Genomic DNA, 24,503 nt, shown 5'->3' with positions numbered 1-24,503 from the left:
AAGCCAGCTACGACTCAAGACAATGGTAAGTCAACTTGACCTCTTGATACTAGAGTTGAGTATTTTCTAGGGCTACCATTACAAAATATCACAGTTTTGGTGTTTTAAAGAGCAAAAACTTCTCAGAATTGTGATGGGTAGAAGTTCAAGATCAAGGTGTCAGCAAGATTGTTGCCTTCTAAGAGAGCACACTTCCATGCTGCTCTGCACGTCTCCTGGTTTCTGGTGGCTGTGGGCAATCTGCTTCTGGGCGTATCACCTTGGTCTTGGCTGCCGTCTCCAGATGACCCTAACAACCTTCACTTTAGCTTCAGTACCTCTGCAAAGAATCTTATTTCCAAATAAGGTCAGACTTGGAGGTCCTGGGGATTGGACTCCAACATATCATGGTTTGGAAAACACAAGTCAACACATAACAAATATGCACACAGAAATAGCAGACAGCCATCTTTGCCAATAATTAAGCACAAAGTTGAACTCCCTAAGGAATACCTCTCTCACCTTCAGGAACATATTCCTAGGGTAGACAGGTTCAAATTAGGGCCTGGAACTTTATCCAGTCTCTGCAAGTAACACTATCAGCAGCACCCTTGGGTGGAGCCTTTTTTTTTCTCCCACCAAGAGAAACAGAAGAAAGACACAGAATGGATTCCCCCTCCTTAAAGGAATCAGAACTATTTGCACTTCATACTTGATATGCAACCATGCCAGTAGATCAGATGCCTAGAAAGCTCCAGATGACCATGGGAATTCCAGAACTCACTCAGACTTTACTTATGTGAGTTTTGTTTGTTGCCTTACTTTTTGTCTGACAATCTTTGTATAGTTGGACCCTTGTGCTTAGAGTTTAGAAATTCAGTCACAGGCAAGCATCCTGGAAAAAGAGCATCATGCCTCTTCATAAATGTCCATCGCCACCACTATCTGTCCTCCCACAGGCATGCCAACTTCCCCGACCCCTACCACCAACCCAGAAACTTTCATCCACTTCCAGCACACTAAGCAGTGCCAAACTACACAGGATTCAGGGAAATTAAGAAAAAAAACAAAGGACAGTACCTCAAATCACATGCTTTAAGGAAAGGCTCAATCAGGGGAGGCAGGCAGAGAGAAGGTGTGAAAAAGGCCCCCATTCTGCAGCCTCCTTTTCTTGTCAGGACCTAAATGCCACATGGGAAATAGGCACATGGAATAAAGTACCTTCTAATGTTACCCTACCAGGCTGAAGTGTGCCCAGCTGTGCATCATGTACCAGTTTCACTCCAGAGATCTTTTCTGAGTCCTGAGCCATCCAAGATGTGCTGGGTCGTTGATGACAACAGTACAGGGGAGGCAACCTCAGTCCAGCTGACTGCCCCATACCTGGGCACATAGAAAACCTTGAACCTCCTTGTCTCCAGTGGAAAAAAAAACAAATCTGGTCAGTGGGGTCGGGGGGGGCGGGTATCAGGGGAGAGGGTGCCTGCATGTGTCAGCATCCTGACCATGCCCACACTGGGCGCCATGGTAATCAGACTTGCTGACCACAACTTCTTGTGTCATCAACGAGTAAACAGGATGAACTGATGACTGTCTCCATAGGAAGATGCCACACATCATCTAAACAGGAAAGGAAGTACTCAGCCTACACAAAAGCTGCCTTCACTCCTCCATGATTCAGGGGAGGAGGAGGGTTGAGAGCAGGACAGTAACAAATAGAGACAATGAAGGCAGAGAGGCAAAGGAGATGAAGTAAAGAAAGCCAGAAGCGTCCGGGTTGGGCCATATCAAGGTCTTTGAATGCTGTGATTCTACCAACTGTTCTGTGCCTTCAGGCGGCCCTACCTACCAAGCTCCTCTGCCTGTCACTGGTCACTTCAGACCCTGACACTGGGTCTCTATGTCTGACCTCCTGTCCTAACCCTGTCCCTTATCTCCTAGAGACTTCACATGTCCTCCACCTGACCAGGCCTTGTTCAGAGTACAGTTCATCCTAGAAATCCTCAGGGATTAAATCACCCCCCTCCCAAACCCCTTCTTTTTGTACCAAAAAAAACCCTCTGGAGTGTCTCCAACCAGACTTATTCCAGAGTGCTGGGTTTACTTCAGCCCCTTTGGGGTGGCTCCTGAATCTGCTAACATTTTAGGTTACATGATCTCTCCATTTTCATATAGGTGCACTGAACCCATTGTCATCTACCGAAGGCCACCAGCAAATCAAGAGCAAATTTCACCTCCTGAGCCTTAGCCCCTCAAACTCCCATCTGCTCTCCTGGCCCACATCTGACTGCACTTTCCTGGCTTGCCTCGCCTGGTCTTGGTGGTAATCCTGCCTTGATGGTACCCCCCAGGACTGGTGACTCAGGCCGGAGGATGGGACTGTCAACTTCCTGGGAGGATCACTTAGCCATAAACAGACCAGGCTCTGAGTCACTGGGAGGACTCAGTGATCTGGAGATCTGGGAGAGGCTGATGCTTTTATTTCAGCTGAGAAGGAAAATGCTCTGCACATATAACAGCCAGTTCATTGCCTTCTCCCAACAAAACTGAAAGCAGAAATTGAGCCATGTGAAAGGGTAGGCCAGGCCTCATGAAGGTCATTGTGGCTATCCTGGAAGGAGGTCTTTCAAGCACTGTGGGCAGGAGCGAAGACCAAGACGCAAAACTCTATCTTCAAATTCAGTCTCAAAAAGATACATAGATAAATTTGAAAAAGGTTGCTTGCCTTGAAAAATATTCTTTTTTTATTCAAAATATTCTTTCATTAAAAAGATTAAGAGTTCTTTTAAATGGCACTCCATTCCCTGGGTACATCTGTAGTTCTGTCACTAGTTAGGAGAGAAGGTCCACAGAGCTCAGAGCCCTGGGACTTCTGCCTGGGAGGACAGCAGCTGAGATACGTTGTGGCTTACCGTATGCCCTTGGCACCTTCCCCTCATTGTTTCTCAACTTTCAGAATCACTGGAGAACTTATGAGGAACTCAGAAAACCAGGCCTCACATACACATACCCCCAAGGTTTCTGATTAAATAGGCCCATACTCGGCATTTCTGACTTCCCAGGTGTTGCTGGTGCTGCTAGATCATGAGCTCACTATGAGAACCACAAGAGGAGGTGGGGTAGCCTCAAACATCTATGCTCTCTTCATCCATACTCCACAGAAACCTCAGGCCACAAGGCTCCCCAGGCCACTGTCCTGCCTGCCTACTGCCCTCCTGGGGATTATCGTTCCACCTCCACTAGTGACTTTTTATTCTCTTGAGTGTCCTCACACCTCTAACACCCCCTGCGGCTGGTGACCTGGTGAAAACAGAAGCCACCACCTACACGTCAGCACATCTCCTGACTCACCATGTCAGACCCAGAGTCTCTCCTGGAAGGGATAGGAGGTGTCCTGCTCCCCCAAAGGCCCCTCGTGCCACTTATGTCCCTCCTTCCTTTCTTGTGTCTTCCATCACTCCTTCTCTAGCAAACCACGCCATATGCACAAAATGCTTTCCAATCTTTCTCAAGTTAAAATAATGAAGAGTAGAAGTGTACTCAGTAGTAGAGCCCCTGCCTAACATGCACAGGGCCTTCAGTTTGATTCCCAAAGTCAAACAAAGTAAATCAATTGTAAAAATCTCCCTGTCTGCCTCCAGCAGCCACACCACTCAGTACACAGCAGAACTTCTTCAGTGTTGTGAGGGGTTCCCACCACCTGTCCCTCCCTTCCCAACCCACTTCAATCTGGCTTTCTTGGGAAGCACTCTAATGAACTCAAATACTCCAGTGTTTCTCACTGCTCTCAATTGCTCAGAAATGTTGAGTACAGTGACTAGTGCCTCCCACAGGACAGGCTTTCTGCTTGTCACTAGCTTGACCCTTGTTTTGTGACACTATTCCTGGGGAGATGTGAACAAATGTCTACTTATTCCAGATAAGGAACTCATGACAGACCAAAGACCAGCTTGGTGAACCAACGAGTTTTATTGGGGTTACTTATAGGAATATGGGTGAGGAGTTGTTTACAGGAACAGAAATGACTCCAAAACAGCCGCGTCACCAAAGCCCACCCCAGCATGGTGACAGCTCACAATGAATGACAGGAAACCTGGAGTTTACTGCGCACTCTGTAGGCAGCTCAACAGTTGGAGAGGTAGCTCAGATACCTTTTCTAGATGGCGTAGGTGGTCCAAGCCTCTTCTGTGTAGCTCAGCTTGTCTGAGCGTCTTCTACACAGCTTGGTTTGTCTGAGAGTGTCCCTCAGCAGTCCTTGATGTTTATATATGCTCAGAGAGGGAGGGACCCAGTGAATTTTGTCAGTTTCAAGGACTTCCTGAAGCTATTGAGCTATTTATTTATTCATTTATTTATTCATTTGTGTGTGTGTGTGTGTGTGTGTGTGTGTGTGTGTGCGCGCGTGTGCCTGCGCCTGCCACATTACTCGTGTGAAGGTCAGAAGACAACTTCAGCGAGTCAATTCCCTCCTATCATGTGAGGTGTAGGGATAGAACTCAGGTCATAAGGCTTGATGACAAAGTACCCTTACCCACTGAGCCATCTCACGGGTTTATGATATACATTTTTCAATAGTGTGATACATTTGTTTAAGTTGATGAACCTATATTGATTCATTGTTATTAACTAAAGTCTATAGTTTACATTAGAGTTGTATGTTTTATGGGTTTTGACAAATGTGTACTAACATATATTCACCACTGTAGTATAACAAAGAATAACGGTTTTACTGCCCTAAAAATCCTTCATGGCACACCCATTTCTGTTTCCCTCCTCAAGAGCCCTTGGAAATCAGTGATCACTTCACTGTTTCAATCATTTTGGCTCTTCCAGAATGTCATGAGGTCTGAATCATGCAGTATGTTGCCTTTCCAGAATGGCTTCTTGCATTTAGCCTTAAATAATTATATAGTCCTTAAATAGTCATGAAATGTCCAGATATGCCAATGTCTGGTCACCCTACCAAGACCCTGTGCTTTTGGTAAACTTGTAGTTTGTTTTTCATTTTGAAATAGGGTCTCACTGTGTGGACTAGACTGGCCTTGAACTCATGGAGATCTGTCACTCTCTGCCTCCTGAGTGCTGGGTGCAAAGGCATGTGCCACCACGCCTGGCTCTTACTGTACTTTTTAATAGTTTTAAAATTATTTTCTACACTTGAATACAAATTTCCTGAGGTGCTCAGGGGTTGTCCTGTATCCTCATATGAATACGGAAGGAAATTTGAGCTGGAGGAAAGAAGGGTCAAATGTGTTCATCTGCTCCACTACTTAGTAAAACAGGTGGAAAATTCATCAGCTAAGCGGGGAGAGGACTCAAGGGAATGGTGCTGGAAATTCAGGCAACAACCACAGATGTATCTGGCATGCATGGGGTGAAGGCCGTGGGTGTATAATGAGCGACATGTTACTTCCTTGTCAGAGACTGGGTTTGTATTAACATCCTGAAGATTTCTTTCTCTTTGATTCTTTTCCTCTTTTGTTAAGGTGTCATTTATAGCTAATAATGCTTGCTCTTTTCACTATGCAGTTCTGCAATGCTTGACATACCACACAGTTGGGCTAATACCCATACAATCAATGTACAAGAAAGTTTTATCACCCTAAAAGAGTCCCTTTGTCCCTTCACAACCATTTTTCCCCTTTCCTCTCTGGAAGTCACAGGTCTGTTTTCCGTCCCTGTATTTTTAGTTCTTCGAAAATAAATGGTGCCATACAGTATGATACCTTTGACATCTGGTCTCTTTCAGTTAGCATGATGCATCTGCAGTCATCCATGTTGGTATGTGTATTAGCGGTTCTTACCCCCCACCTTTTTTTAGAAGTGCTGAGATTAGAACTCAGAGCCTTGTGTGTGTTGGACTAATGTTCTATGACTGAGCTACATCTCCAACCCTTGTTAATACCTTTTGATTACGGAGTAGTATTTCATTTTCCGGATATATTATAGTTCACTCATTCACAGTTGAGGACTATTTAGATTGTTTCTCATTTCAGAAGATTATGAATGAAACTGTTATAACTATTTGCATATAGATTTATGTGAGGACAGTAAGGTCTTTTGCTGTTGTTTTGGGGGGACGGGGTCTGGATGCCCAAGCAGCATGGGAGATGTATTTTAGCCTCACTATAAATTAAGAGTAAAGGGCTTTAACGTAACATGATATTGAGAAGGGCATTTCCATCTATAGCGCTCTGGAACGGGAAGGGATCTAACTTTAGGTTTGCATGACTGGCTTCACGTTTTGACTTTTATGCTAGCAATGGTCAGGTTAGACTCTTTGGAGGTGTAGGTTTTCTTCCCAGGTTCTTGGGGCAAGGGTAGTGTCAGGCTTGGAAGACATTGAGAATGGACCCTTTCTTCATCTGCAGTTTTAGACCCCACCTCCTGGCAACACTGGAGGGGAGCACCAGCATTGTCCCTTCTCAAGATTTAAAATACCACATGAAAGGGAGAAGGGGAGGTAGCTGGGCTTTGTTGAGGCAACGTAGGGACAGGTACTTCCTGGGTGAAGACAGGACACTCTAAGCTGTCCAAAACAGTTCATACGATTGTCCCTCCCATAAGAGTTATTCCATCTGGGCCTGTTGATCACAGACCACCTCTCAGGAAAATGGATTGACCTGAAGCCATGCTAAGACAGTGAGAGAAATGATCATCCCCTTACTGAGATACTGCCCAGAAGACCCTCTGTTCTAGCTTCATTCTGTCTCTGTGATAAAACTGCCTGACCAAAAGAAATTTAAACTGAAGGGTTTATTCAGTTTATACTTCCAGTCGTAGTCCGTCATTGAGGGAAGCTGGGACAGAACTCAAGTAGGAACTTGAAGCAGAAACCATGGAGGAATGGTACTTGCTGGCTCATTCTTAGGTCCATGATTTGCTAACTTTCTTTTTTGATTTATTCGTTGATGGGGGCACTCACATGCCATAGCACACACCTGAAAGTCCGAAAACAACTTGCAGTGTCTGGTTCTCTTCTTCCACCATGTGTGTCTCCAGAATTGAACTGAAGTTGAACTCAGTTGTTCAGACTTGGTGATAAGCACCTTTACACACTGAGTCATCTCTCAAGCCCCTTAGCTAGCTAGCTTTCTTATAAAGCCCAGGACCACCTGCCCAGGAAATGGTGCCACCCACAGTGAGCTAGACCCTTCTACACTAGTTAAGGCAATCAAGAGAATCTCTTACAAACAAGTTCACAAGCCAACCTGATAGACAATTACTTAACTAAGATTTTTTCTCTCCAGGTGATGCTAGCCTCTGTCGAGTTGGCAGCCTCCCTTGATGCCATTGCTTATAGATCTTCACTGTTAAGCCTGCCTCCTTTTCTGAGTTCTTACTCAAAACAGAACTTTTCCCTTTTCCTATCTCTTTAAATACCAGCCAAGATCCTATGTATGCTTTCCCGACACTCTGGACTTTTCACTGTTTCTTTACTTTCCTACAGCTGCTGCAGTCCCCCATTGCTTGCCCTAGCTCAAAAAGCTACAGCTATCTCTTACCTATTTCCCTCCTCCCAGTAGCCTTCCTTCTTTTTTTAATATTTTATTTATTATTTTTATTTTATGTGTATGTGTGCATTGCCTGCATGCAGGCGAGTGCACCTGTGTTGTGCAATGCCCACAGAGAACAGAAGAGGCTGTTGGATCCCCTGGAACTGGAGTTACGGATATTTAGCTGCCATGTGGGTGCCGGGATTCAAACCCGGGTCTTCTGCAAGAACAACCAGTGTTCTTAACCACTGAGCCATCTCTCCAGCCCAAGCTTCCTTCTTTTTAAAAATATATTATTTATTATTTTTATTGTATATATATGAGCATTTGGCCTACAAACAAGTGCACCCATGTGTGCAGTGCCCTTGGAGACCAGAAGAGGGTATTAGACTGGAACTAGAGCTACCGACAGTTGTTAGCCACTATATGGGTGCTCTTAACTGCTGAGCCATCTCTCCAGCCCCACAAGCTTCCGAGTCCATTTTAAAATTCTTCTAGCAACAAGACTAAGAATTCATGAAAGGAAAATCCCAGTTTCCCCTTTCAGTATCTTAAAGCTTACAGTTTTTCAATTAGTTTATAGTAAAACTAGATTTTTTTTGGATAGGAGTCTCTCTGTAGCCCCAGATGGCCTGGAACTTGCTATGTAGACCAGGCTGGCTTTGAACTCACCAAAATCTGCCTGCCTCTGCCTCCCAAGTGCTGGGATTAAAGGCGTGTGCCACCATGCTCGGCTCAAAACTAGATGTTTAAAGGGAAAAAAGCCAGCTCTAGACCTGGCCACTTCTTGTTGAACACAAAAGTAGTGATGAGGATCACAACAAAAGGAGATTTACCAATGTGGCCATGCTTGGGGGTATAACTGGACAATCAGAATGTTAACTCATCAATGGTATCTCAACTGTGGTTCTACCACTTCTCCTAAGGCATGATTGCCTTCACCTGGGTCTAGATTCCCTATTACTAATGAATAGGTATAAAAATTTGAAAACTTTATCCTGTTTTGGTTGCCTTATAAACTCTCAAACCTCTAACACACTGGTTAATTTAAATTCTTTGTTAAAGAGTATCTCTGATGCTGTTACCTGGTTTTGCCTGTGTTTTAGATACAGCTTCCTGTATTTGTAGACATTAGGAGGAAACTATAAAAACAAACACTCCAAGTTACTTTTAAATTTCATCTTTGGGGTTCTCTGAAAAAGGGAAAGATTGAAGGTAAGGAGTAAAGGCCCATTAATATAATAGCTTTAGCCTTGGAGAGTAATGAAGGCCATTAACAACCTGTCACCTCAGAGAGATCCCAGGCTGAAGATAAAGGATAAATGCTTCCCTCAGCTACAGGGAAACCAAGGCACTGGGAAAGAACCGCCCTCCGTTTTCTAAACTAACAAGGCTCTGCCCCCTCTATGGAGAGGCAAAGCACTGTAAGAGACACCATTTCACTCTCTGATAGGACAGTGGACCTCCATCTCCAATAATGGCTGCCCTTTAAAAAATGCAGACCAAGAGCTGGACTTGGGGATACACATCTTTTGGGAAGCAGGCAGACCTCTGTGAATTCAAGGCCAGCCTGAACTACAGTTAAGAGTTCCAAACCAGCCGGCGCTACATAGAAAGACCCTGTCTCAAAAACAGCACAATGGCTGAGGTTCCCTGGTAAAATCCCTCCTAGACTGACTCAAGATAGCCATCGTGTGTCTCAAGTAATTCTATGCTGACTTTTCAATATGAGGGTTTGTTCTGCCTTAACTGATACCGCGGAGCCCTTTCTTAGCAAATATGTGTAACGACCAGTGTTGATGAGAATGCTCCAAAGTCAAAAAACTCAGTTATCAGCCTTAAGTTATCACCTAAGCCTTAGCCTTAGAACTTTATGATTAAAGGGTGTCAGGGGAAACCTCTGTAGCTGAGGTAACTGAGAGACTTAAGGTTCTGATGCCACAGATATGGTTTAAGTGTAAGCTTATCTTAAAACAGAAAGAAATGGTCCACTCGGTGCAGATATGACTAATAGGTTTAATAAGATACTGTTGTCTTAAAAATGTAAAATGTCCTTATAATTCAAGTAACCTGGGAAGGCCAACATTAACTATTCCAGTCATCTGATGCCTTTGGAAACAAGTCCACAGTACAAAAAGAATTAAGGGTCTATCTGTTCTTCCTCTGTATAACCTTCATCTGATAACTCAAGAGTGAAAACTAAGCCACTGGCTTTTTCTCAACATAGCACAAAGGACAGTCTTTTAAACATAGAAATTAGATGTTGCTCAAATGCTGCCAAGGACAGCCCTGCTTGGTTTGGGTCCTTAATGGAGGGTCTGCTCCCACTCCAAGCTCTCCTACAGGAACCCTTATTCCCTCCTTCAAGTGCTTTGCCCTCACTTCTATCCTGTATTCTCCTTATCTGGGGTCTTACATGAAAACAAAGTTTCAAGGTAAGTCAATTTGATTACATCCTGTCGTCACCTTTAATCAAGTTAAAGACTGCTAGGGATCAAGTGAATCTTGTCCACAACCTGTTGTCCATAAAAAGGAGGGTCTTAAGCACAGAGGAGCCTGTCATCTCAGCTCTGACAAAACATGTGACCTCCCTGAACCACTTTCAACAGCCCCTCCAGGACTTCAAGGCATTACCACCTGAGTTCTAGATGCCTCTGTTTCATCTTGGGGACTGGATATTGAGACAGAGACATAGAACCAGCCAACCAAGAATCATGATCCAGACATGTCCCATAATTGGGAGAGATTAAAATTCCTCTTCAAGGGGACAGATAAAAGCTCAAATGCTACACAGTAAACACAGAAAAGCCTGACTTTGGGGGTTGACCTCCCTTTTGCTTGTTCTCTCATCTCTACTCTGTTATATGCTCACCTGCTCCGTTTTAGATCTTTTACCTTCTCAGTGTCAATACCTGCTTTGAGTGAGAATAAATTTGGTATCCTCTACCTGGATATTTTGGCTTGTGACTTAATTAGCTTGTGGATTTTATAGCTGATTCATTCTGTCTAATATGACCCCCAGGTTCTTCTGAGGATGAAATTTCCCCATTACTTCATAATCTATTTTTTTAAAATGGGATAAGCCAGGCATAGTGGCACACACCTTTAATCCCAGCATTTGGGAGGAAGAGGCAGGCAGATCTCTGTGCCAGCCTGGTGTACATAGCAAGTTCCAGGTCAGCTAGGACCACAGGGAGACCCTGTCCAAAAAATAACTCCCCTCAAAAGAGAAAGAGATAATTAGGCCTGGAGAGATGGCTCAGCAATTAAGAGCACTGGCTGTTCTTACAGAAGACCTGGGTTTGAATCCCAGCACCCATATGGTGGCTAACAACTGTCCATAACCCCACTTCAAGAGGATCCAATGCCCACTCTGTCCTCCTCGGACCCTGCAAGACATGGGTGCACCTATACACATGCAGGCATGTCACTCATACACATAAAATAAAAATAAATTTTAAAAATGGGATAATAATTTTGTAATCAACTCTTTTCACATAATAGCAGCAGGCACACATTTACCAGTAAAAGGCCTCTGGTCCAGTAACTCAGTTGACATCTAAGTTGCCTTGGTTACTCCCTTTCCTAGGCCTATTGGTGGCTGTCATTCTGTTACTTCTCTTTGCCCTGTGTGATTGTCTTAATTTCTTTTCCCGTGGCTGTGATAAAATACTCTGACAAAAGCAATTTAAATAATATGATTACTTCTTCCATTAGGTTAAGAAGTAATCATATTATTATTTTAGCTCACAGTTACATGTTACTGTCCATCATAGCTAGAAGTCACAGAGGGAGAAGCTTGAGAGAACTGGTTACACCACATCCATAATCAGGAACAGAGAGCAATGCATGCATGCTAGAGTTTAACTCAATTTCTCCACTCTTACACAGCTCAGGATATTTTGCCTAGGGAATGGTGCTGCCCACAGTGGATGAGTCATTCCACCTCAATTAATGTAATCAAGACTGACGACAGGCCAACATAGTCTAAACAATCCCTAGCTGAGACTCCTTTCCCAGGTGATTCTAGATTTCTTGACCAATAAAACTATCATCACAGTGACCAACCTGATAATTCCCTTTACTTCTTTTAGAGTGGAACAAATTAAACTACAGATGGTTTTACAATGGAACCTCTATGAAAATACCTTCTAATTTCTACCAAGACTTCTATATCAACCCTCTAGAAGGTATTTCCAACTGCTACCCTTTCTGTCATCTCTAGCCAGCATGAAGCAGATCAGTCATCACCCTATTCCACTTTGGAGTGGTCACTGAGACAGGCGCTAAGACAGTAAGAGCTGAGTCCATATTGGATCATGAACTAGCATATATGATGACCGGTCCTCTGATTGGACAAGGAATATGATTACTTCCTCCATTGGGCTGAGGTAGCATGCATAGGGTCCATGATGCACTCAAAAATGACCAATCTTGATAAAGATTAGCTCAGTCTTCATCAATTCCCACCATAAGACCCACAAAAGGCAATACAGTACATCAGCATTTCCCCCTTGGGGCCCTTCCCACTCTCAGAAGTTCTTCTTCACTTTTCCTTAATTAATTTACATCCCCTCTGCTCACTCCTTGCCCATCTTTTCTCATTCCTCTTCAACGTGAGACTATGAACCCAAAAGCTACTGTTCATGGTGGCTTTGGCAGCTCTTGATCCCCCAGTACTCTAACTCCCCAAGAGTAAACTCACCAAGAACGAAGAAAGGTTCTGTTGCTCTAAAAAAAAAAAAAAATCACATCATGCTGAGGCAGAAACAGGTGGATCTCTGCAAATTCAAGGCCAGCCTGGTCTATACAGCAAGGTACAGGTCAGCCAAGGCTACACAATGAAACCCTATCCCCCACCCCCCGCCAAAAAAAACCACAGTCTTTTGAGCTACTCAGCCAACATTAAGTCATGAGAAAATAAATAATAGAATAAAACCAGAGAAGGTAAGAGAACAAAATAATAAGACACAGAAATTAACAACATATAAAATACATAAGAAGGTACAACTTAGTAATATGAAAAATAAAAAGGATGTATAATGGTAGAAAAACCCATAAATTTAAACTATCATCAACTGTAAAATATGAGTGTAATTTTGCAACTAAACTTAAAAACTTAGATGAAAAATATAACTTTCAAGAAAATATATCTATACAATGTTTCAAGAAAAAATCGAAACAGTAAATATTTTTATAAGAATTCAAAAAAATTTTACAGATTTTTCTTATTTTTATGTGCATGAGTGTTTGCCTGTATGTATGTATGTATGTCCATCACATTCATGCCTGGTGCCCATAGAGGCCAGAAGAGGGTATTGGATCACCTGGAACTGGAGTTACAGATGGTTATAAGCCACCATGAAAGTGCTGGGAATGGAACCTGGGTCCTCTGCAAGAGCAGTCAGAGCTCTTGACCTCTGAGCCATATCTCTGGTCCCATCATTTAAAACTTTTTACCTAAGAGTTTAAAAGTCTACACACCAAAAATCAAGCTAAGATTATTTTGCAGGGAGTTTATTGAAAGCATTTAAAGAACTGCTCATTACAACTTCATGCAAACTGTTGCAGAAAAAATGAAGATAGCATGTCTCAATTCATTTTATTTTTTAAAGCAGGGACCCCTGTAGCCCCAGCTGGCCTGGAACTCACTTTGTAGACCAGACTGGCCTTGAACTCACAGAGCTCTGACTGCCTCTGCCTCCCAAGTTCTGGGACTACAGGCGTGTGCCACCACACCCAGTTTGTCTCAATTCATTTTACAATGCTAACAAAACTTTGATACCCAAACCAAACAAAATTAGAAATAGACTTCATGGGCCAAAATCACTTTTAAGCATAGGAAGAAATAATTAAGATCAGAATAATTAAGACAGAAATTAATGAAACAAGCAAAAAACAAAATATAAAGTCAATGAAACAAAGAAATGAGAACCCTTACTCAGGAAATAATGCCAATAATTAGCAAATGGAATCTCATTAAATTAAAAAGCTTTTGCATAGCAAAGGAAACAATAGAATGAAGAGAGAAAAATCTTTGCTAGCTATACATCTGACAGAAGATTAATATCTAGAATATATGAAGAACTCAAAAACTAAACAAGAATCAAGCAACACAGTCAATAAATGGGCTAATGAAATCGGCAGATAGTTTTCAATAGAGGAAGTAGAAATGGCTAATAAGTATATGAAAACAATGTCCAACCTTACTGGCTAGCAGGCAGAGAAATGCAGATTAAAGCTACATTGAAATCCAATCTCATCCATTAGAATGACAGTATTAAGAAAACAAATAGCAAATGGTGGTAAAGATGTGCACAAAAGAGAACCCTGATATAATGCTAGTGGGAATGCAAACTAATGCAGACACTGTGGAAATCAGTGTGGAGGTTCTTCAGAAAGACTAAAAATTGATCTACCATACAACCCAGCTATACCACTGATGGGTATTTACACAAAAGACTTCAAGTCAACACATCACAGAGGCATTCTATATCAATGTTTATCACAGCAGTATTTACAACAGCTACATTATGGAACCAACCTAGGCAGCCTACCACAAAGGAATGGCTAAAGAAAATGTCACACACACACACACACACACACACACACACACACACACACACACACGATGGAATTTTTCAGCCATAAAGAAAAATAAAGGTTTGTTGTTTGCAGGAAATAGATACCAAATGAATGAAGTCAGTCTCAGTAAGACAAATATCACATGTTTTCTCTCATCTGCGATTCCTAGGTTTTATAAAGATACATAAAACCATGTATGAATATATGGCTACATGAAAGGAGAAGCAAAACTCTCTAGGGAAACAAAGAAGACCAATGGGAGGGGTGGGTGAGAAAGAGGAAGGTTGGAGAATACAGAGAGTACATGCAAAATATATTATATTTATAGAAAACTGTCCTCATGGAACTAAATACCATATACAATGAATATATACTAATGAAAATAATATATATAACAAATATTTTAATTTTGTTTCACATGTTAACAAGCTGGTGGTAATATAGAATGTTTGCTTATATTTGGTTCAACCTCCAGAGTATGTTAGAGAATGTTTTTATAAGAATAAAAGTAGACTTTCACAAAAGGATCTCACTATGTAGCCCTGGACTGGCCTGGAACTCACAGAGATCTGCCTGCCTCTGCCTCCTGGGTGGTAGGATTAAAGGAGTGCCACTGCACCCTGCCCTTTTTTATTATTAAAAAAAATAATAAAACAAAATAAAACACTTGCCTGGCATGGCAGCACATGCCTCCGGAGACAGAGGTAGGTAGATCTTTGTGAGTTAGAGGCCAGCCTGACCTCCATAGTGAATCCAGGCCAGCTGTGGGAGACCCTGTCTCAAAAAAAAAAAAAAAAAAAAAAAAAAAACCCACTTTCTGTAATGAACTTAAAAATAAAATGCATTTTAGTTTAATATTTATTTTTAAAAGAAAAAAAGAGTAAGGAGCCAAACAGCATCCTATGGTGGTACACACAGGTCAAGTCCTGCCAAAGCAGACTTTTAAATATAACCCACTGTATCACTGGGCATAGTGGCAATCGCCTGTAGTCCCAGCACTCAGGGCAGAGGCAGGCAGATCTCTGTGACATCGAGATCAGCCTGCTCTACATAGGGAGTGCTAGGCCACCTGGGGCTGCAAGAAGACCCTGTTTCAAAAACAGCAACAACAACAACAACAAAAACTAAACAAACCAATACTACCCAGTATGTCAAATGAGCTAAAAAAGATTGGAAATTTATGTAAGATCTGAATGATAATATAAACCAGAATAGGAAAACAGAATTAAAGTGGCAACATTCCAAAAGAATGTGAAACAAGATTTTTTAAAATGAAGATTTGGTTGTTTTTCATTTAGGCAAGTTTTTTTTAACTTTTTAAAAATTGTATTTATTATTTTTACTTTATGCGTATGCGTGTATTGCCTGTATGTAGGTAAGTTCACCCATGTAGTACAATGCCTGCGGAAGTCAGAAGAGGCTGTCAGATCTCCTGGGACTGGAGTTACAGACAGTTGCTAGCTGCCATGTGGGTGCTGGGATTTGAACCCAGGTCTTCTGCCAAGAACAACCAGTGTTCTTAACCGCTGAGCCATCTCTCCAGCCCCTCATTTCGGCAGTTTTTAATGACAGTCGTATCTAAGACCCAACCCTGCATCTTCTCACGTTCTCTTCTTTGTATTTTCCCTTTTCCTTTCCTACGTGGCCAGATTTGGCTTTCCGTTCCACGGTCTTTTTGCAGTCCTTGTCCAGCTTTAGGCTGGTGATCAGCACCTTGCTGGGGTGAATGCCCACATAAACAGCTGTACCATTAGCCTTTTTCCGCTGCACCTGCTCAACGTAGATGACACACTTCTTCCTGTAAACCTGGACCACTTTGCTGATCAGTTGACTTTTGTAGTGCCCTCATACAACAGGAACTTCATTATCCTATTCAACATTGTGCTTCTGTCTCAGCTCTTTGGAAAGAGGGGAGGACATAATCTTCCTCCGAATGTGAGAAGGTATATTGAAATGTCTTTTCCAGTGCTTGCTTTGGTCAAAAGTCTCAAAGGAATTGAACTTCGTTTTGGCGAATTCTCACCAACTGTCCAAAGATTTGGGGTATTTAATTATTTATGTATTTATTTTTTATTTTATGAGTGTTTTGCCTGCATGTATATTAGCACATCTGTGCATGCAATGCCTGCGGAGGCCAGAAGAGGATGTTGGATATCCTGGAACTGGAGTTACAGATGGTTGTTAGCTGCCATGTGGGTGCTGGGAAACAAACCCAGATCCTCCGCAAGAGCAGCAAGTGCTCTTAACCATGGAGCCATCTCTGTAACCCAAAATTAATTTATATATTTTATTTTATGAGTGTTTTCCCTACACATACTTAAGTCTGCCTGTGTATGTAGTGTCCTCGGAGGCCTGGAGAGGATGTTGGATCCCCTGGAACTGGAGTTATGGATGGTTGTTAGTTGCCACATGGCTGCTGGGAACTGAACCCAGGACTTCAGTAAGAGTAGCCAGTGCTCTTAACCTATTTGTGTGTGTGTGTGTGTGTGTGTGTGCGCGTGTGTGTGTGTGTGTGTGTGTGTGCGCACGCACGCCATGTAGCAGGTGCCTGCAGAGACCAGAAGAGGGTGTTGGAGCCCCTGAAGCTGGAGTTACAGGCCCTTGTGAGCTGCCCAAAGTGAGTGCTGGGAATTGAGCTCAGATCCTCTGTGGAAGAGCAACAAGTGCTCTTAACCACTAAGCCATCTCTTTAGTCCTAAAATAAGATTTTTTAAAAAATCGTTGCAGAAATGAAGACTGAATTAGAATGAATACTGGTAAACTTCCTTTTAAAGGTACAAGCAGGACCTGCACGCATCACTTCCATTCACATCCCAGTGACCTGGACACATGGTGACAACCAGCTGGAGGACAGCCAGGGAAGTAAAGTCACAGCTGGACAGTGAAGCACCAGCAAAACGTCTATTGTACAGAAATGGAAGGAAATGGTAAAGATGGCATGCAAGATACTTTTCCTACTGTTAAAACAGTTGACAAAAGCAGCTTAAGGAGACTCAGCACTGTGGTAAGAAGGAGTGGCTGGGGAACCTGAGGAGGCTGGTCACTTTGCACAGTGAGGACACCAAGAGACATGAATTCTAGTACTCATCTACATTCTGCCTTTTTACCTTAAAACATTGGTTGGTTGGTTGGTTGGTTTGTTCATTCATTTGTGATAGAGTCTCTCTGTAGCCCCAGCTGGCCTGGAACTTGCTATGTACACCAGACTGGCCTCTCTCACAGAGATCCACTTGCCTCTGCCTCCCAAGTGCTGGGATTAAAGGCTTGTGCCACTATGCCTAGCTAAAAAAATTTTTTGGAAACTTGTTCTTGTGTAGCTCAGGCTGGCCTAGAGCTCAGTATGTTAGCTGAGGATGATCTTGATTCTTATCCTCCTGTCTCTACCTCCTGAGTGCTGTGATTACAGGCACACATTGTCACACCCAGTTTATGCCACTGTGGAGACTGATCCAGGGCTGCTTCATGCAAGCTCAGCAAATCCTGTACCAACTCAGCTATATGCCCTGGCCCTTTTTCCTTTATAATAAATCCAAAATCCTGGTCTATTGGGTAGTGCTACTCACATCCAAGGCAGACCGTCCCTCCTCAATTAAACCTCTCTAAAAACCACTCTTCCAGGCACAACCAGGTATGTTTCCTCAAAGGGTTCCAAGGATTGAACTTAAATTGTTATGCTTGTGCAGCAAGGACTTTTACCTGCTGAGCTATCTTGCCAGCCCTGCATTCTAAATCCAGTTAAGTTGACGGTGAAGATTAACCATCACAGATAAGATCTACCAGTCTTTCTAACAGTCCACTACTTTGACCATCCTCCAAGACGCCTGGTCCTCTATAAGTAGTGATTTTGAAAAGATATCCTAAGAGATGAGACTGGGACACCAAGATCTTCTCAAGACTTCAGGAGAGGTTTGGAGACCTTGACACAGTGGACACCTGAGCAGCAAAGGTCAGAAGACAGTGCTTGCTGTCACAATCATTTCATTTGTCCTCAATGAAATTATCATTAAGCTCAACAAAATAGGTTGTCAAGGTATAGAGGGCAATGAATGAAGATTAAAAGTCTTCAAATGTTTTTAAAAGGGAAGATATCCTTTGGTTGAAGTTACTTAAGTATCAAATTGTATATGAACAAAACCACCTTTAGACTTCCAAGGGTTTGAAGGGGCTAGATTACTAAAGAAACTCCAAACCTGGTCCACAACCCTGGTTGCCAAGACCTGTGCCAGCTGTGAAAACTGCAGGATCTAAGAAGGACACACGCTTCAAAACCCGCTTTAAGTCAAGAATTCATTGGGAAAGCCAAGGTCAAAAAAGAAATGAGCAGGACGAAGCAGGCTGGCCAAGAAACTCCCTCCACTCTCAGAGGTGGACTCCTGTCACCCATGTCCACCCAAGGGGACTTGACAATAGCTATGGACCACGGACCATGTGCAGCTTTCCTAACTCCTATTCATCAGATGAAAGGTTTTCATTACACAGCCCCAGGTGTGGTGTGGGCCAGATAACTTATCTTTTATGCCATAGGCCATTGTACACAAAGAGGTTTAACCAGCCCTCATGGACAGAGTCACACATTTTCCATAAGTCCTGGACTTTGAGTTGGAATCATTAATTGATTAGACTTTAGGGTCATCTCCCTTGGGGAAGGAGAATGGGGTTTTAATAAATGTACTGTGAAAGTACCTTTAGGGTAAAATGATCCTAAATGAGAGAGAAGCACACTTCTATCTCATCCAAAGATATATTTATAACATAGCTACGTCAGAAGACATCGTGTCTAATTTTCAACTTTCTCTCTTGGTCTCACCAACCAATTTTATGGGCCAGAAGGTGGAGCTATCAAAAGTTCCCAGAGCATCCCACCTCAATGTTCCAAGAGGACTTCCTCTTGGCACTGAATTTGAGTAGGGTCACCTAGTCCCTTAGATCCTCAGCTGGAACAAGACACAAAGAACCTGATTTTAACATCCTGCCCTGTGAGAGGGTGACAAACAGCCTAGCAGGAGCCTTCAGGCCTCAGGGATATTTCCTAACTGCAAACAAGGCTAAATTAAGGTTTTCTCTGTGGGAGGGAATGTTTGAAGGAGATCACTTAATTCCAACTCTTTTTTCATGAATGAAAAATAAATTTAAAAAAAAAAAAAGCTTTGCCACCAACATCCTCCAAGATCGGAAATTCCACAGTTAACTAACTCGGCTCCCAACTCTACTTCCTGCTGCAGAAGGAAGATGGATTCCGGTCCAGATATTCTGGGCCCAGTCTTGGCGGGCTTCCCTGGATGGTGTGTTTATTTGGCTGTTGCCACATTCCTTCTCCTCTCCACATCCATCAGAGCTCTCCTTTTCCCTGTCTGCAGACTGAGGGCCAATGGAAAACGATAGCCTCTTTCAAAGGGCTCTCCCTTCCCCTGTGCATCCAGCCCTCATGCATTTTCAACTCTTCCCCATGCTTACAGAGAAAACTAGATGTAGACGCTCATCTTCCTGCCTTGTGCTGTGTTCATACTCAGGCCCTTGGACTCTTGCTTTTACTTCATCATTTCACTGAAACTATTTTGCTGTGGTTGTTCTAATTTTATTTATTTTTATTTTACATATATGAGTTTTTTGCCTATATGTATATAAGTGCACCACATGTATACAATGCCCTCCGAGGTCAGAAGAGGGCATTGAAATCACTGAAACTGGAGTTATGGATGGTTGTTAGCCACCATGTGAGTACTGAGAACTGAACCCAGTCCTCTGCGAGAGCAACCCATCCTCTTAGCTGCTGAACCTCTCCAGTCCCTGAAAATTGCTTTTATTTTTAAGTTTGAGACAGAGTCCTGCTATGTAGGCCAAGCTGGCCTCAAGCTCATAATCCTCCTACCCTCACCTCCTGGGATTACAGTATACCACTAAACTTGATTATTTTAATTAATTCATTCACTCATTCATTCATTCATTGTAGTGCTGGGAATAGAACCAGGGCCCCATGCATTCTAGGCAAGGCTCTACCATCACTTTCATCCTCAGCCCTGAAACTGTTCTTAAGGATCCTGGACCTTTGTACATCCGCCTTTGACTTACCCTCCTGGGAATCATTTGACTCACTGGCCATTTCCTCCTTTCTTAGAAGTGTACGTGGTTTCTTTGGCAGACGCTCCTGGCTTTCCTCTCACTTCTCTAGACTCCATCCACGCAGTAGTTCAGAGTTTGAGCTCAGCGTGTCTCTCCAGCTGCATGTGCTTCTAGGAGTAGCTCTATTTGCCACCCATGTGCTAATCACCCAGGAATCTTCTGTCTTCAGTCTAAATGAGGGCCCTGACCTTTCATATACACTCCCAACTGTCAGATGTCTCCACTTGGATGAACCCCAAGCACTTCAAACAAAACATGAGTAAAAAGAAACAATTTCCCCACCCACTCACAAAACCTGATCTGTTTTGTTTTGATTTCCTGATGCAACAAAGACAGCAATCTCAATCCTGTTGCTTAAGTCATGTCTGCTCAGTAGCCAAACCCAGCCAACTGTACCTCCCTAAGAACCATCCTATTCATCCACATGGTTCAGGCAGCAGTTACCGTCTGGATGACCACAGTATTCCCATATGGTCTCCCTCCACTGTAGTCCTGTAGTTCATTTTCCATTTGGTCCTTCTGTAACCTGTTTTCCACTCAGTACTTCATTCAAATAACACTCTTAAGCATGTGAGAAGAGAAATTTTTCCAATATAAAAATTAGATCCTGGGCTGGAGAGACAACTCAGTCAGTAAAACACTTGCCCTAAAAGCATAAGGACCAGAGTTTGGATCCCCAGCACTCACATAAATGCCATGCATGCATGGTGGCATGCCTGAAATCCCAGCATTCAGGAATGGAGACAGGGGATCCCCCAGAGCTAGACTAGCAGAATTAGTGCACTCCGGTTCAAATGAGAGACTGAGAGACCCTGCCTCAATATATAAGGCAGAAAGAGCTCAAGGAAGACACCCATCAACCCCCTGGCATCCACACACATGCATATGCACCCCCCACATGTATACAATGCACATGTGTGTGACCCACACATGTGCATGTACATATGTATGCATGTCATACATATCTACATTCACAAAGAGAAAGAAAAGAAGGACAAGAGGGAGGAAGGGAAGGATGGAAGAAGGAAGGGAGGGAGGGAAAGAAGGAAGGAAATTAGATCCTGAGACACCATTCACAACCCTTGGCTCTGCACCTCCTGTGCACCCTTCCATTCTCAGTTCAAATTATCACCTGCCTCTCTGAAATATGTTCTCTGACCTCCCCTACCTCCAGAAGGCACCCATGTGCTCTCTACCGGCACCAAATCCTGATGTCTTCTAAAGCACCCACCACACTGTGGGTTCCTGGACAACAGGACTGAGTCTTGGTCTTTGAGCTGCTCTACCCAGGAAATGCTGAATTAAAACCTAAATAGCAAAACAGGATAATACTTGATCATTTCAGGAAAGGCTTCATAGAGAAAGTGGGGTTTGCAATAGACCTTGAATCTCTGGACAGTCTAGACAGGTGAAACAATTTAAAGAAACACCTCATGGAAGGAAACGGTCTTTGTTGTGCCTACTGGCTCAGTAGAGTACACTGCTTGGAGCCAAGGTCAGAATAGGTGGGGTAAATGTCTGAGGAATCATCCTATCCACAGGCAGTCAAACACAGGATCAGGCACAGGTTTAGAAAGACCTATCCCATCAAGGCACATTTACTTCGACCAGCAACCCCAATTCTTGGAATCTACCCTAAAATATACACCTCCACAATTATAAAATGGCAGAGTATTTTACTGTGGAATTATTAGAAAATGATTGGAAATACCCACGTGTCTGCCTACAGTACTGGTTGGACAAGCCCCAGGCTATCTACACAGCTGTACAAAAGAATGAGGACAGTAGACAGCGTGGAACAGCTTCCAGGATGTAAGTGAAAAGGCAAATAGTATGTATAAAAACACAAAGTGTAAATAGCTTGTATGATGTAATCTCCTATTGTATAAAACTACAAAGTTTGCAAGAAAAACATAGAAACATATATGGAGATCCTTTGTGTTATTCTTGCATAAATTAAACACCAGAAGATCAAATAAACAATTGGGCTGGAGAGGTCATTCAGTGATATGGCACCTGCCTAGCAAGAACAAGACCCTGGGTCTATGCTGCTAAAGAAAGGGGTGGGGGACAGGAAGAGAGAGACAGAGACACAGACAGACAGAGATAGGGGAAAAGACAGAAAATCAGAGAGAGACTGATGGGGAAGCAAGAACTACAGTGGAAGGAGGAGGAATCAAGTCAGATTTTGCTGTGTAAATAACACACTAACTCTTAAGCCTTGAAAAAAATGCTTAATTCATTTTGTTTAGTTATCGGGGCTGTGCAGGTGCCACAGTGTTTGAAGGTCAGAGGACAGCTTTCAGGAGTTGGGTCTCTCCTTGCCATGTGGATCCTGGAGATCAGACTCAAATTGGTCATCAGGCTTGGCAACCTTTAACTGTGGAGCCATTTCACTGGCCCTTGCAAATATTTTATATGTTCAAAAACTAAAATAAAATAAAAATATCAAACCCTAAAAGTAAACAAATGTGTCTGACTACATATCTGATCAGTAACAACCACTTAGAAGAAAATCCAATTAGTTTTAAACATAGTGAAATACCCTGCCATTTTCATAATATTCTCATTTTATATATAGTGGGATATATAAAAATATTTTTATTTAAAAATTTTATTACATTCATTTATTTGTGTGTCTGTCTGTCTATCTGTCTGTGTCTGTGAGTGCATGAGTACCACAGAACATGTGGAAGTCAGAGGATTACTTGTAAGTTCTCTCTTTCTACCTTATAGGTCCCAGGAATCAAACCCAGATCATCAGGCTTACACAGAAAACTCTTTAACCTACTGAGTCATCTTACCAGCCCCATGCAGAGACATTTTAATCATAATTAAGACTTATTGCTAAGATAGTGGGGGGTGTACATGTATATTCATAAACACACACTTTGGGATATACAATGTGTTGTTCTTGGGTCTTAGAAACCTATACTCCAAAGTAAAGGCCTAAGAGACAAAGTTTCTTTCTGTTACCATTTAAAACTAAAATGTCCCCGGTAGGCTCATGGTTTGAAAGCAGAGTCACCATCTTGTGGTAGTATTTTAGGCTGTGGAGCCTTTAAAAGGTAAGGCCTAGATGGGTGTGGTGGTGCATGCCTGTAGACCCAGCACTTGGAAGGCAGAGGCAGGTGGATATCCGTGAGTTCAAGGCCAGCCTGGTCTACATAGTGAGTTCCAGGACAGCCCGGGCTACAGGGAGACCCTGTCTCAAAAAGAAAAAAAAAAAAAAAAAAAAAAAAGTAAGGCCTGTTGGTAGAGGCAGGTCACTAGGGGCAGGCCTTTGAAGGTTGTACCTCATTAAGCCTGGCTGTTTGCTTCCTGGTCTGCCATTCCAAGTGAACGGCTGCTGTGGCTCCTGCCACACACGCCCTAACCTGATGGATCAAGACTGAAACTCTGAAATTGAGACCCAAAGTGAACACTTCTTTCTTTAAATCATTTCTGTCAGATGTTTTGGGCATAGAAACATGAACATAACTAATACACTCCCTTCTCCTGCCCCAGCCCTCCCCCCTGCCCCTCCCCTTCCCCCCCCCCAAGAGAAGCCGAACAATCTAGATTTCTCTGGGTTGGAGAGATGGCACAACCAGAAAACGCTCAGGTTCACAACCAAAGTAGATTCCTCTTCCGTAAAGCAGGTCATAGAAACCAGAATCCCTTTCCTCAAAATCATCCATAAAGCATAATAACTCTAACCTCCCCCACCTTTCTGTGTAATTGTAGGCTGCAAAGAAAATAAGACCCGCAGCCCAAAAGAGTCCTTCCCCAGAGATGGGCGGAAGAAATGCTAGCACTGAGAGCAGAGAAGACTGAGCAGGCAAGCAGGTTGGGCTGGCTCCTCACTCGGCCTGTTTCAGTTCCAACAGATCCTTTGTGTCACCCGCAGCTGTTTCTGTTTCATGGAACAAAAGCATAAAGTAATGGACGTTCACCCTGGGTTGTTGGGGCAGCAATCGGTACCACTAAAACTACAATCAAATAAATGACTCTGGTTTCCATGTTAACATGTCTTTTGTTTTAGGGGTCTTGACCATAACCCTTTATCGTGGGCAGGAAAGAGACCATCCCCTTTTCTGTCCCTATACTGATAACAAGTGTTCCTCTTACATTTAAGAAAAATGGGACTAAATTTTTTCAATCTAGGAAGTTTTTTTTAATTATAAAGTCTGAATAAGAAACAGCAGTATGTGCTCATATATTTTCTTCTTGTTTTTATTAATACATAATTAGTTGTATACATTTATGACATACACTATATCATGCATATATACACTGTGTAATAGTCAAATTATAGCAGTTAGCATTTCTATCTCCTAGACA

General features: G+C 42.7%; 1 protein-coding gene, 1 long non-coding RNA gene and 1 pseudogene across 2 annotated transcripts in view; 1 reads left to right on the top strand and 2 right to left on the bottom strand.

Moving 5' to 3' along the window:
• Smox (spermine oxidase) overlaps window positions 1-20,388 on the bottom strand; it is a 59,510-nt gene extending 39,122 nt beyond the window's left edge. The window contains exon 1 of the mRNA XM_029564845.1: window positions 20,130-20,388. The gene's annotated coding sequence lies outside the window, so the exon portion shown is untranslated. The remainder of the gene's footprint in view (window positions 1-20,129) is intronic.
• Window positions 1,225-2,657, top strand: LOC115070842. Its single transcript, XR_003849963.1, has 2 exons — window positions 1,225-1,420; window positions 2,155-2,657. It is a non-coding gene; the product is annotated as an uncharacterized LOC115070842 (long non-coding RNA).
• On the bottom strand, window positions 15,639-20,690 carry LOC103736419 (annotated as a pseudogene).
• Window positions 20,691-24,503: the final 3,813 nt, after the last annotated feature.

The sequence above is a fragment of the Nannospalax galili genome, unplaced genomic scaffold (genome assembly GCF_000622305.1).
Source record: "Nannospalax galili isolate Female #2095 unplaced genomic scaffold, S.galili_v1.0 scaffold118, whole genome shotgun sequence".
Classification (NCBI taxonomy): Eukaryota; Metazoa; Chordata; class Mammalia; order Rodentia; family Spalacidae; genus Nannospalax; species Nannospalax galili.
Note: the sequence above shows the minus strand (reverse complement) of the source record. Positions and strands in the feature narration are given on the sequence as shown.